Here is a 12,716-nt window from a genome sequence, read left to right as displayed (position 1 = left end):
TGAAGAATTTGACTGGTCCTCTATCTGTGATGCTGCAAGAGCTGGTGTAAAACTGAATTTGGAATCAAAAAGTTCTAAGAGTTCTCCCTCCTGGTCCTTTGCCAAAAAATTGAGCCCACTATCATTAACATATTTTGAATCATCCTTTAGGAGTTTTATCATATAATTCTTACAGAGGCAGTGCTCACATATAAATCTGGTTATTTACTGTAGTGAAGTTACATAAACATAAAATCTTGCCTTTGGTCCCCACCCAGGCATCCCCTACTAAAAAATATCATCCATTCAAAATTCTGAAATTTTCTGTGCAACTTGTATTCATTAGAAAATAACAATAAAATATGCAGTTCCTTTTAGCAACAGGAGTAATCTTCTACAAATCTCAATTCTTTTTTAGAATGATTTGATAAATCTGTTAATGCCAGTGAAAGAACAGCCACATCAGGGACTAGTCAGGAATACAGAAAAGCAGAGTACTGTGACTAATATTGTTAATGCCTCTTTACACAAGATTACAGAGTCACATTCTCAAATCCTGAGGGGAATTTGGCTTAGTAGTTCACCCTCTCTGATACTTTTAAAGAACAGAATGTAAGGTGCTAAAAATATTTTTTTGGCAAGAAAATAATCTGAGACACTCTTAGGGGTAAAATAATTTCACAGTAGGTGGGTGCAGGCACAGGAAACAGTTTGGAAGGTAATGAAGAAACTGCAGTTTGTTGTGATTAACAGACAAAATAAAATTATGGAATCATGTTCTCCAATCCTCAAAAGAAATGTGATTAATAACAATTTTTTTGTAGAAAGTATCTACTTAATGTTTTTCCTTTGAGTAGTAAATTACTTTGAAAAGTGGTATTATAAACAACAGACATGTAATGAAAGAATGGTTAGAATGCAGACTCCCATGGGATTTTTTTAATTGTCATACAATATATCAGAAACCATGAGTTTCTTTTATTAGCTAAGCAAGCAAAAAAACCACACAGCATATAAGATTAGTATTTAGTTAAGCATCCTCAAAAGTACTATTTGACTTTTATTGTTAATTCCTCTATTCATAAGTTTGTGTTCTCAAACTGTAAAGGACATGTGGAATTTAATGACTGATTTTTAAAGATAATATCAATGAAGAATGGGTATCCTGTACTGAAGAGAGCAGGAAGTGACATAATTACTGAGAAAAAATTAAGAATTCATGTTATTTTAGATTATTGTATCAACACTACAGCACTACTTAGTTTAGGCAAAATGCTTCTTATTCTTCAAGCACTCAGTCCTCTCCCACTCTGTTAGCAGCAATTTTTGTAGCACTGTTTCCCAGGAGAGACCTGCTGAAACACAGAAATAGGCACTCCCTGGAAAAGCTGTGTGACTCCTCTGTCTGTAGCACTTTTGTTACACAATATTTTGACCAAAACATTTAGAACTCTTGCCTAATTTAGAAATTTGTTTTTACTTCGTATCAGTTTCATTTGTTAACTCAGTCAAATATAGCAATATTATCTCCCATCACAAACCTGTATGTTAATGACTTTAGTACCATATTCTTCATTCACTCCTGCACTCACAAACTTCTCTTTCAGAGAAGGGCAGTAAAAAAATATGTACCTAGAAATGGTGCCATTTTCAAGCTGAAGAAACAACTCCCCTATCACATCAAAAGACTCTTGGTTTAAAACATGAGGCAATAAATTGAATAGCAAATGGCTCCCAGAGCCAGATAATGAATTATTTTCACAATGGTGAGTACTTACTCTCTTATTCTTATAGTCCCAGCTCAATAAACAGGACAACTAATTTTTTAAGTGGCCATATTCTGGCCTTCTGTTCTACTTGGTAACAAATTAGTAGGTTTTTTGTTTCATACAGTATGTAATATTGTTAAAAAATGAGAAGGACACAGCTTCTTTTTCAACATCCCCAGTCAACTTCTCTTTTCCTCATATAAGATTTAAAATATCTCTGAACATAAACCTGCCTGTAGCCTAGGTCTCCACTGAATCTCAGGAGGAGCTATCCTTTCACAAGCCAGATTCTGATTTATACTCTATCTAGAGATATTTGTTTGAAAGTCTGCAAAGTGCAAAAATAATGCAGTATATTTTCTTCACAACTTCCACAAAGCTGTACATTGAAAACAATTTAATTTTCAAAAACTATAGCTCACAAATTGATACCAAAAAAATATACCACCATATGAAATATTTAGTAGTAATAAAGATTTTTTTTTAGTAAACTCTTTTTTTTTTTCTGACTTCACAATATGGAAAATCACAAGGCTTTTTTATTCTAGAAAGATTAAGCAGCTGGTGCAAAACCTGACTGGAAAAAGGATTCTGCTCTCTGTAGTTCTATAGTACAAAAACTACTTTACAGTTACACTTCATTGTACTTTAGGCTCTTATGCAGACTATCAAATCTAATAAATTCTCAGCACATGCTTATATGATCTGTCTATTCAATTTATATTAAAAAGTAATTCTTAATACTTTCCAGATATTTAGCTTGGGCAGCAATCCACGTAAGAGGGAGATGATACTTTAATAAGTTTTGCATCAAATCTAAATTAAAGCAACTGAAATCAATGAAGACAGATTTTCAGATTTGTTGTCATAGCCCTGCCACATACAGTGGGTCTGCTTTCTCTAACTTGAGGTCTCAGGGCCCTGTGTTGAAGAGTGATTGCTTCCAGATGTATGGGATAGTGTCAGTGGAGAGAAAGAGAAGGTATACTTCACTCTGGTGCAATTGAAAAACACACTCTGCAAATCAAAGTCAATTCCTTCAGTGTATTTATTTATCCTATCCTCTGTTACATGCTGAATTATTCTTTCTTATGTTTTTAGTCAAACTCCAGAAAAACAGAGCACAATTTCTTAGCCATAGGACTCAGTGCCATAGGGCATGACAATAACCCAATGCACTGGAGCACACCTGCCCTACTGGATGGCATTGAGGGAAGCCACCTGAAAAGTGACACATTTGCCATATGAAAGGTCTAACAGTCTAAGCTCTGCATTGAGTGCATCATTACACCATGACAGGGGCTGTTTCACATGGTCATTATTGGGAACAGAGGACAACTGTGCCAGACTGCCAGTTCACATTCTCCAGATTGTTGGTGTGCAACTATTGCCTGCACATGACATTGTAGCTCTTCATTGACCTGTGAGAAATACATCTGATTATTTTATTTCCTGTATTTCTTCACAGATTTCTAACAGAAGTGAGAGCACTCTGCCCTTATTGGACTCTCTTTTTGTGCAGATCAGCAAGCAGCAGGAATTTCAAAGGAGCAGATAAAATGAACCATGTTATAGGTCAGCAGAGAAGGATATTATCCAAGGAGCTTTTGCTATTCTTCCCATGTTGTCTGCCCTGCTAATTCATTTCTGCAGAGCTAGCAGTCAAGCTCCACTTGCAAACAGGATATTGGGTAAGAAAGTCTGTGTTTATTACTGTGCTCTTCTACTGTCCATTCCATACTTCAATGAAACACTGAGGAAACTCTGCACTGGAATACAAAACAATAAATCATGAGACTTCATAGCCAAGTATAATGCTTTCAAATGTTTCAGAATAATTCTTAAATTCCTACATTTGTATTTAAGGTGAGATTCTTGCAATTGCGAATATGTGACACGACAAATTATAATGAACATTTGTTTTTATTGTATTTCTTATTACATGAACAGTATTTTTTCAGAAGAAACTTTAAAAGGACAACACTTCAAAAACATGGTCATCAAGTGTATGCAACTTTCAGTAACATAATATCAAATTAATTTGGTGTTAGCCAACAGGAACACTAAAACACATAAAAACCCATATAATATTAAAACTCCATTTTCTTATGCCATTAAGTTATTAGTTCTGGATACACAGAATCAAGAAATTAAGAATTTAAGAGAGTCAGACAAGTGGAAATAGAAACAGGAGACAGATTCACCTGGTGGTACAGACCTATTGAAGAGAATATGGAACTTAAGTATTTTTTTTTTACTCTTTCTACATTATTTTTACACAGCTCAAGAGATTATTTTGGTCCCCTAAGATGTAGGACCTGTCTTCATATAAACAGATCACAGCCTGTCACAGAGAGTTCCCTTTTACAGATCCTCTAAAGCCTTTCCCCCAGGATATCTGGATATTATTTCTTCCTGACATAAGTGTTCATTTCTTTATTTTTCTGCAGAGTACACATAGCAGAGACAGAAATTCTGGGACTTCTCTGTATTTCACATGGACAATGCTCAACATTCAGAGAAGAATTAGAGGAAAAAAGAGCAAGTCAATCTTCACTGGCAATTCAAACATTGCCAAAAAAAATCACTGGCTGGTGCTTTCTGTCACTGGCCAATCTGAAATGCAAACTTCTAAGTGAATTTTTGGGGACTGGAGACATACAGTCAAGTCATGAAACACAGTGATATGTTCTGACATACAATTTTTGTCACCAGCAATGCGAACTGGAATTAAACTCACGAGGCAGAAGCAAGAGGATCCATAACTCAATGCAAGCCCTTGAGTAAGACCTTTCAAGTGTTGTAACATCTGAGCTCTTGGCATGGTGTGTTTAAAATAAGAGCCTTCACTGCATAGCTACATCTGACCCTCAGTGGTACACTACTTACAGTACTACTGGTTCTTATTGACACGTTATAAATAGTTGTTGCCTCTTTCAAGAGAATTGTTTCTTGACTAGTTATTGTTCTATAGCTACAATTATGTTGTCACAAATTTGATGTTTTCATATTGCAGTTTACATTATTATAGCAAACACTGCTCAAGAGGGTTGTGGAACAAAGGCAACAAGACAATGACTTCTCTCTGTGCACATGAGCTGTCCAAATCAAGTATTTCCTTTGGTCCAAGTACAGACCTCAGAGGAAAAAAAAAAGGCAGTGTAAAAATTTTGCAATATAAATTGAATGCTGGAGAAAAGAATACTGCATTTTTATGTTCTTATTTTTGCTTTTGTTTTTTAAGAACAACTCACATGGAAATTAAGAAAGTATTTACTTTGAATTATTTGTACAGAACTGAAAAGCAACTTGGCACAGTAGGAACAAATACACTTGTGAATTTAAAAATTAATTTATAAAAAAGAAGTAAGTTATATGAATGATATCATATATGTCAATGTCAGTAGAAGCACTTTAGTATCCATTGTTTATATTTTATGGAGCAGTAAATGGCAACATTTAAAAGGTATAATGCCACCTCCTAAAACATGTCTGCTAAATCTGGGTATGGAGAAGAAAAATGAAAGCATTGTTAAGCCAGGTATGTGGTCCTCTCCCTGGACCCGGTACACAAGTGAGCTGGCTGTTTGTCAAATGGTCTTCAAAAGTAAAATCAGAGCAGTGGGAAAATCAACATGTTCATTCCAATCTGTTCTGCTTCTCACTTGCTTCTCTGTTTCCTGCTTTCTCTTGGCCTTGGATCTATGTGGGACATGCATGAATCATGAAGCACCAAAATCTCATTATTCCTAAAATACATGATGAAATATTTAGATAAGATTTCTGCAAAATGTGTCAGAATTGCTAAAAAAAAACCAAACAAAAAAGAACCCCTAACAATGCATACACACACAGAAAAAAACCCACAACAACCAAAAAACCCACAAAAAAGATGACATAGGATTTTACCATAGATAAATTTCCAAACCTCCAGAGCAGGAATATTTTTAGAGGATGAGTGAGAAATAATTTAATTTTTTGTACTGGCTATATTCACAGTAAGCAAATACACTTTCAGTCTAGACCAGCCCTTTTGGTGAGTAAGTTTAAAAAAATGATGCATTGAAATCTCAATTTGCTCTCTTACACCAAATTTTTCCTTTCCTTTTTTTTCTTAAGCCATATGCTGGATTTTTCAAATTTCAAACCGAAAAAAAAGAAATTAAGAATATTTTATGTGGTTGTGGATAACAATATCTAGAGACACTCTCACCATGAGAGTTAGGTTTTAACAGCATGTTGATGAGGAGACCAAAAACCAACTGGTGGTCAACCGTGTTAAACACAGCACCTATAAAAAAGTGACCATAGCAGAATACAATTACATAAGTTCAATAGTCTGGAAAATCACAAGAAATCATATAAATATACATAGATATCTTTTCAACACTCAAACCAGGCCCCACTGCTGGAGCTGGAGCCTTGTGTTAATACAATCTGCCACTAGAGGATAGTGTTGCCATATGGCTATGCACAGACTTTAAGCACAGTGAGTACATGAAATTACTGTAAAGTTCAAGTTGCTTGTTTTCTAAAGCCAGGGGGAAAAATTATATTTCAATAAAGAAATTTTTTGCCTGAAAAGCCCTGAAGACTATTTTTTTTAATAAAAATTAGAGAGTAAAATCACATGGCATAATTGTTTATTAGTTTGTTCTTAGTAAATTTAATATGTAGCCTTAGCAATCTTTAATATGTTCTTTGTTTTCAAGGAAATGAGATTAATGCACCTCAGGCTGAGTGTGCTACCTGGGAATCTCTTGGAAAGACACAGCCTTGGTGCAGGGGTCTGACATAAAGCAGATAACTGAGTTTTTTGGTGGTGTCACTTGTTTTGTGTGAGAGTTACAGGTATCAGACTTGAAAACTGAGTGAGTGTTCTGAGCAGTAGGAGCCAGATCAGGCCAAGCTTGGGAATACTCACTTCACCCTTCAGAACCAGAGAGCATTTCTTCTTCATGTTTATTAAGTGTTCATTATTTACATTACTAACACGACAATACCTAAAGTAAGGTGTCTATTTACTGAGTTATTTTGTATTTTTTTAATTTTAAAAGTGCATAGAGTTAGCAATTGTTAATATTTGGAGAAGGAAAACAACAGTGCATGTGGCTTAGAAAATGCAACCTATGAAAGAGATGAAGAATCTGAGAGTGCAGAACTTTAATTCTCTTTGTACATGAAAAAGGCAGTTATAAAAAGACGATCATTTACTGCTCAATATATTCACTAGAAGGAGGACTGGGAGAAGCACAGGAAATATTAATTAAATAGTACATTGAAAAGAATTAAAATATACATAGTGATAATTCTGCCAAGCAGTAGACTCACTAAGAAGGCTTTAAAACCTTCTCTACCAAAGATTTTCCATAAATTTAAGGGAGCTTGTCATATATTATTTAGGAGAAAAAAACTGACAGCAGTCATAAGTTATCATGGATCATCTCTTCAGGCATATCCCACTTTTCCTACATATTTGTAACTCTTACATGATCCTAAACTGTTGAGAGACAAAAATCTCTAATCATTCGCAATCTTAGTAAAATCAAAACAAACTGGGAATATGGCATTGTGTCTGACAGGTCCACTCATGTTATTAGCAATAGTAATATGGCATTTTTAGGAAAAGGGATCTGAACTAGGTATATACAAAATCTATTCATAATTAAGAAAAATCTGTCCCCATTGTTGATGAGGTTCTTTCAGTAGTGAACACATACTCAGCACACTTTCTCTATGCCCTTGTACAAAACCAACCATGTAAATAGTTCCCTCCTCTTGTCTTAGCTATCATTTCATCAATAATATTGAGCAATATCCAATCTTGGAAACTCTACTAACAATTTCTGAAAGTTTTTTCACAGCACTGGACTAGCCACTGGAAAAAGTAAATAGCAGCTACTAAAAACAAAAGAACCCAAATGATTCAGCTTTGTCATGCCACAACTGAAGCATTCTTCTTTTAAACAGAGTTATTTAAATTCACTTAGGAATATAATATTTTTAGGTCATCTTAATTTAAAATTAAGAAAATTTGAGTAATTTTGAACCCAGCAAACTCTAAAAATACTTAACAGGGATTTTTCCTGTGAACTGTTTCATTATGCCTTATATTTCTACAGTTATAATCACCTTGCTGTGGTTGTTTTCATAAATGTATTTTATTCCCATTTTAGCAAACTTTTGTATTAACATCTTAATAATCAAGCTTTACACTTTACTGTTTGAGAGGATATTTAAGCAATAAAATTCTGTGTGTGATCTCTGCATTCTAAAGAAATCCACCAAATCTATCAGATCTTCTATGCTATGAACTGCTTCATTCAGATAAGAGTTTGGGGTTTTTGGCTATGACTGCTGAAACTGGTTTTAAGTTGCAGTTCTCATTTTCTACAAACTAATTTCAATTTCCTTGAAACATTTGCAACAGCTATTTAATTGCATACAATGTCAGAATATGCATCCTGGGTTGCTCAATTAAATCATTGTTATTGCTATTACATAATGTTATTATATCTGCACTAACAAGGTATTTGGCTGTAGGTATAAGTGTTTAAGCACATTCAGTTTTGCTTTTAAATGTACATGATTAAGCAACTGTGAGCAGATAACTGCTGGCAAATGATCTTTACAAAAATGGCCAAGAGCTTTCATAAAAAAGAAGTCTAAATACATAGTCAACAGAGATACAAAACTCTGATCTATAAAGTATTTTAATCAGCATTAAGTGGGTTTTTTGGGCAAGGAGACCTGAATTTCAGATTCTGGACCACGACCAGTCACACATTACCCAGGGACATCAGTATAATTATTCTTTAAATTTAATCAGCAAGTCACAGAAATATTAAGAAATTATTTTCTCTCATATCTCCCCTTTCAAACTCTTGGCTTTTGTGATATGGCTATGAAATATTCTCCAATTGCCAGTGACTGTGGAGGACCTGGATTTTTAATGTCAGGTTGCAGCTGGCTTTTGTAATTCAGACACTTTTTGCATAACCTAAGTAATAGAAACAAGAATGCTTCATATCCCACCTTAACACCCATCTGATTGTAAATATAAGGGCTGTATTTGAAGTTGAGTTTGACCTCAGGAATTTACTCATACCACTGAGTCAAGCAAGGCTGTGAGCAATGAGTCAGTTATAGTGGTCAAAGTGGTGCAGTGGATGTGGCAATACTGATACTAGCGAAAATGAGAGACAATTTGTCCCTCTTGAAAAATAACAATAAATATGACTGCAAGAAAATCCCCATCTAAACCAGTTTAAGACTGCACCTGTTTATCTACATAACCTCTTTAGAGTTTCTTACAGAAAGATGAATACCAGGAACAGAAAAGGTCTTGATGCTGGTCCTTGTCCTGAAGGTTAAAACCAAAATGAGCCATCAGACCAGCAAGGAGAGCAGTCTGCATGAATCCTTAGAGATGCTGTAATTCATGCTGTCAGTAACCTACCAGGCACTGGTTGCCATAGCTATAGCTTCTCTGTCCCTGTACTGCAGTAACCCAATCTCAAAGACACAAAGGCATAAAACCTACAGAGATCTGTAGCAGAGGTAAACAGCCAAGCCTTTGGTGGTTTTGGCCAGTCATAATATCTGATATTAAAATTAATTTAAAAAAAACAATAGCCTTAAAAGAACTTTTATTTTGCAAATGCCTTGGATCAAGGATGAAACGTGCATGCCATTTTCTCCCAGGCACATAATTATTTTCCAAGCGTATACAAACCACCCTTTGTAAGGGAAAAAGAAGATCAATACTTAGGAAAAAACAACACTTCCAGAGACATAAAAAACTTAACAGCTAACACAATCTTGTTTTGGCTGGAGGCTTTAATCTGACAACTTTTCAGATCATATTGTTCATCAATTTAAAAACAAAACAGCTCCTCCAAATGATAAGACTGTAAATTATGGGTTTTAATGGCTTACGTTCCAATGCAATAATTGTATTGTGCCTGGTGAGACTGTCAATTAAAAATGTTAAAACAGTGTTCAAAACAAACAAAATTCTCTAGATATTTCTGGCTATTTTCTAGCACTGACTTTTCAACAGAGCTGCACCAATCTATGTCAGCATTCATCTTAAGTCTAAAGCATTGCATTACGTGTTTCATAGCCTTAAGTGATTTTTATAATCAAGCACTAGATTAGTTGTTATAGTTATAATAAATTATTGCACAAGTTCCTCTTCTTTGTTCACACTCTGTCATTTGGAAAACTATTTTGAAACAGTGATAAAACTTACTAATGTAGTATAGATTCTTATGAAAACACTAAGCAAACGCACACTCATGGATCAATTCTAATTTCAAGTCATATGCTTTAATTCCTTTTATCCCCTAAAACAGAAAATACAAAAAATCTTGCCATGGCTACTAAGGAGATGCTGGAGCTCAGAAGCTAAATCATGCTGGTATAGTTCATGCTGGAAGAACTAATAGCAACATAAAAGCTAGAGCACATTCCACAAATGCATTATTAATGATGTTTTCTTCTCCAATCAGCAGATGGCCACTGAACAGCTCAAGTGACTGGTAATAGGATACACAGCTTTTCATCTCCAAGTATCTGCGTCAGGTCTGTCTCGAGTGGGTTGTAACTGAAAGGTACAATTTGACAGGCATTCAACAGCAAAAATGTGATAGCCAGGCTCAGTCTAGAGACTCTGCTTTTCCTGTGCAATCTGCTTAACAAAGCTGCCATGTTGTTTTCAAACTCAGGGTTGAGTAGGCCAGGAGACTTGATTATCCTTTTACAGCTAAAGGGTCAGCCCATCAAAACAATTTTGAAACCCAGGTGCAAGTGGGACAATGGACCCAGTGATCAGTTTCCATTAGCGTCCATCAGGTGTTTTTTTCAATTACCAGATTAACTTTTAAACACACAGACAAACAAATGAAAAGAAAACAAGAACAAAAAAAATAACCTGAGATGAATGGGAAAAAAATTAGTGTCATGAGACAGACTATTGCTTTCACGAAGTTTTGCATGAAGGATGTGACGTGTTCTTCTGCACACTCAAGGCACAACATTTTTCATATGGAAACAGTATGGATGCAAAACATCTGTACTGTCAAAAAAAGAATTAGTAAATTGATAAAATCAAGTGATTGTAACTCCCTTCTGCAGAAAACCTGGCAGCTGCTGTTCTCAACAAAACTCATGTTCAGCAGTCTCCATGAGCTTTGAATTTATTAGAGGTTTTTTTATAACCACACTTAGGTTTTCAGGGAATCCAACTGAAATTCAAGGGCTTTCAATGCAGACTCAAAGGCTGCCTTCATTACCTCAAATCTGATAGAAAAATTAGTCATAATGTAGAAGCCCTCTTCTTGTGAAAAGAAAATTACCATCCAGGTGTATTTGCAGTAAGCCTAGAAATAGACTCAAATAGAAATAGAAATAAATCTCAAATATAATTAATCAGTCAATTTCAAACATAAGGTCAGTATCATATGAAAAGTTTTTTTTATGATAATATTTTTGAAAATGTATCAGGAATGAAAGGGAATTCTACATGTAAAAGTGCTGCAGACATCTAGAAGTAGGTCATAATAGTTGTTGAGTCAGAATTCTTAAAAATACAACTTTGTTACCTCCTTGACACCCACAGACATTATCTTTATGGTTTCTTTCATGTCAGTACAGAACATGAAGACAGATGCTAAAGACTGCTCTCTGACAGGATTGAATCCCTTAGGTTAAAGGTGGCTGAACACATAATTTAAATTATGTGTATCATTTCTTATTAATTATATAACTCTGTATACCTATAAAAACCAATTACAATCATACTCAATAGAACAATTGAAATTCAGTTTGTTTTTAAAGCTACTTGTTATCACTGTTGTTAGAATCACAGTCCAGATTGCCTTCCTCCTTATTCTAGGCACTGTAAAGACAAATTGCCATAAAGATAGACAAGAGAGATAAAAGATGTGAAAAAGAAAAGGAAACACAGAGATTAACTTGCCAAAATCATACTGCAAATTAATGGTCAAATTAAGAATAAAATTCAGACCATTCAAACCCCAGTCTGTTGCTGAGCTCACAGAGTATTCCCTCAGGCTTTTTCTAAGACATTTTTATTAGCCATCAGTGTTTACTGGTGCTAATTAATGTTAGACCATAAAAAGACCTTTTAAACACAAAGCATCTGAATTTACTATCTATCAAAATTCCACTTCCTCTGTAACATTTATAGAATAATCAAGAAGTTGACTAGGAGGCTCCTGAATGTTCATGCTGCACCAAGTGTATTTAAGGTTCACTCAAGCCTACAAGAGCCTCTTGGGCCAGCTGATGCCTTACCCTGTTCTGCATCCAAGAGTGTGCACAGGAATGCAAGGGGCAGCATCAGGCAATGAACTTTATCCTTCAGGCCAAGCAACACTGGCCTGGACACAGCTGAGAAGTCTGGAAAGGCACCATCAGAGCTTGAACACTCATGGCAGTGTCTGGCGAGCCTTTGCATCCCTTAACTTATGTCTACTTAATTAATTTTACTATTTACTTGCTCAGCTTTTGGTCACTTTCCCCTCATTCTGGTTTCTAGGCCACAACTTATGCATATAGGTAATTTAGCATTTAATTCAATAATACTATATATAGAGCATACTGTTTGGGAAAGACATAGCAAAACCAGATCTTTCTGTGAAAAGAACATTTCCCTACTAGCATTTCAAATACAGTTCTATAATGTTTCAGCCTTGAATTAAAATCCCTGGTTGGGTCCATAATATAACTAAATAAATAAAGAAATCTTTAAGCTTTAGTTCATCTAGTTTCTGACATTCTAGATAAATATTAAAATGCCTTGACATATTTAGCAGAACAAAAATTCAAATCCAAGTTGGTGCAGTCAGAAAACTTGGGGTGATGAGTAGGACTTTATATAAATGTGTGTAAAGAAACCTTTATTTATATATCTTATGTACCTTATTTCGTTTCTGTACGCAT

Source organism: Fringilla coelebs (assembly GCF_963513975.1).
Source record: "Fringilla coelebs genome assembly, chromosome: 6".
Lineage (NCBI taxonomy): Eukaryota > Metazoa > Chordata > Aves > Passeriformes > Fringillidae > Fringilla > Fringilla coelebs.
This window is presented reverse-complemented; position numbering follows the sequence as displayed.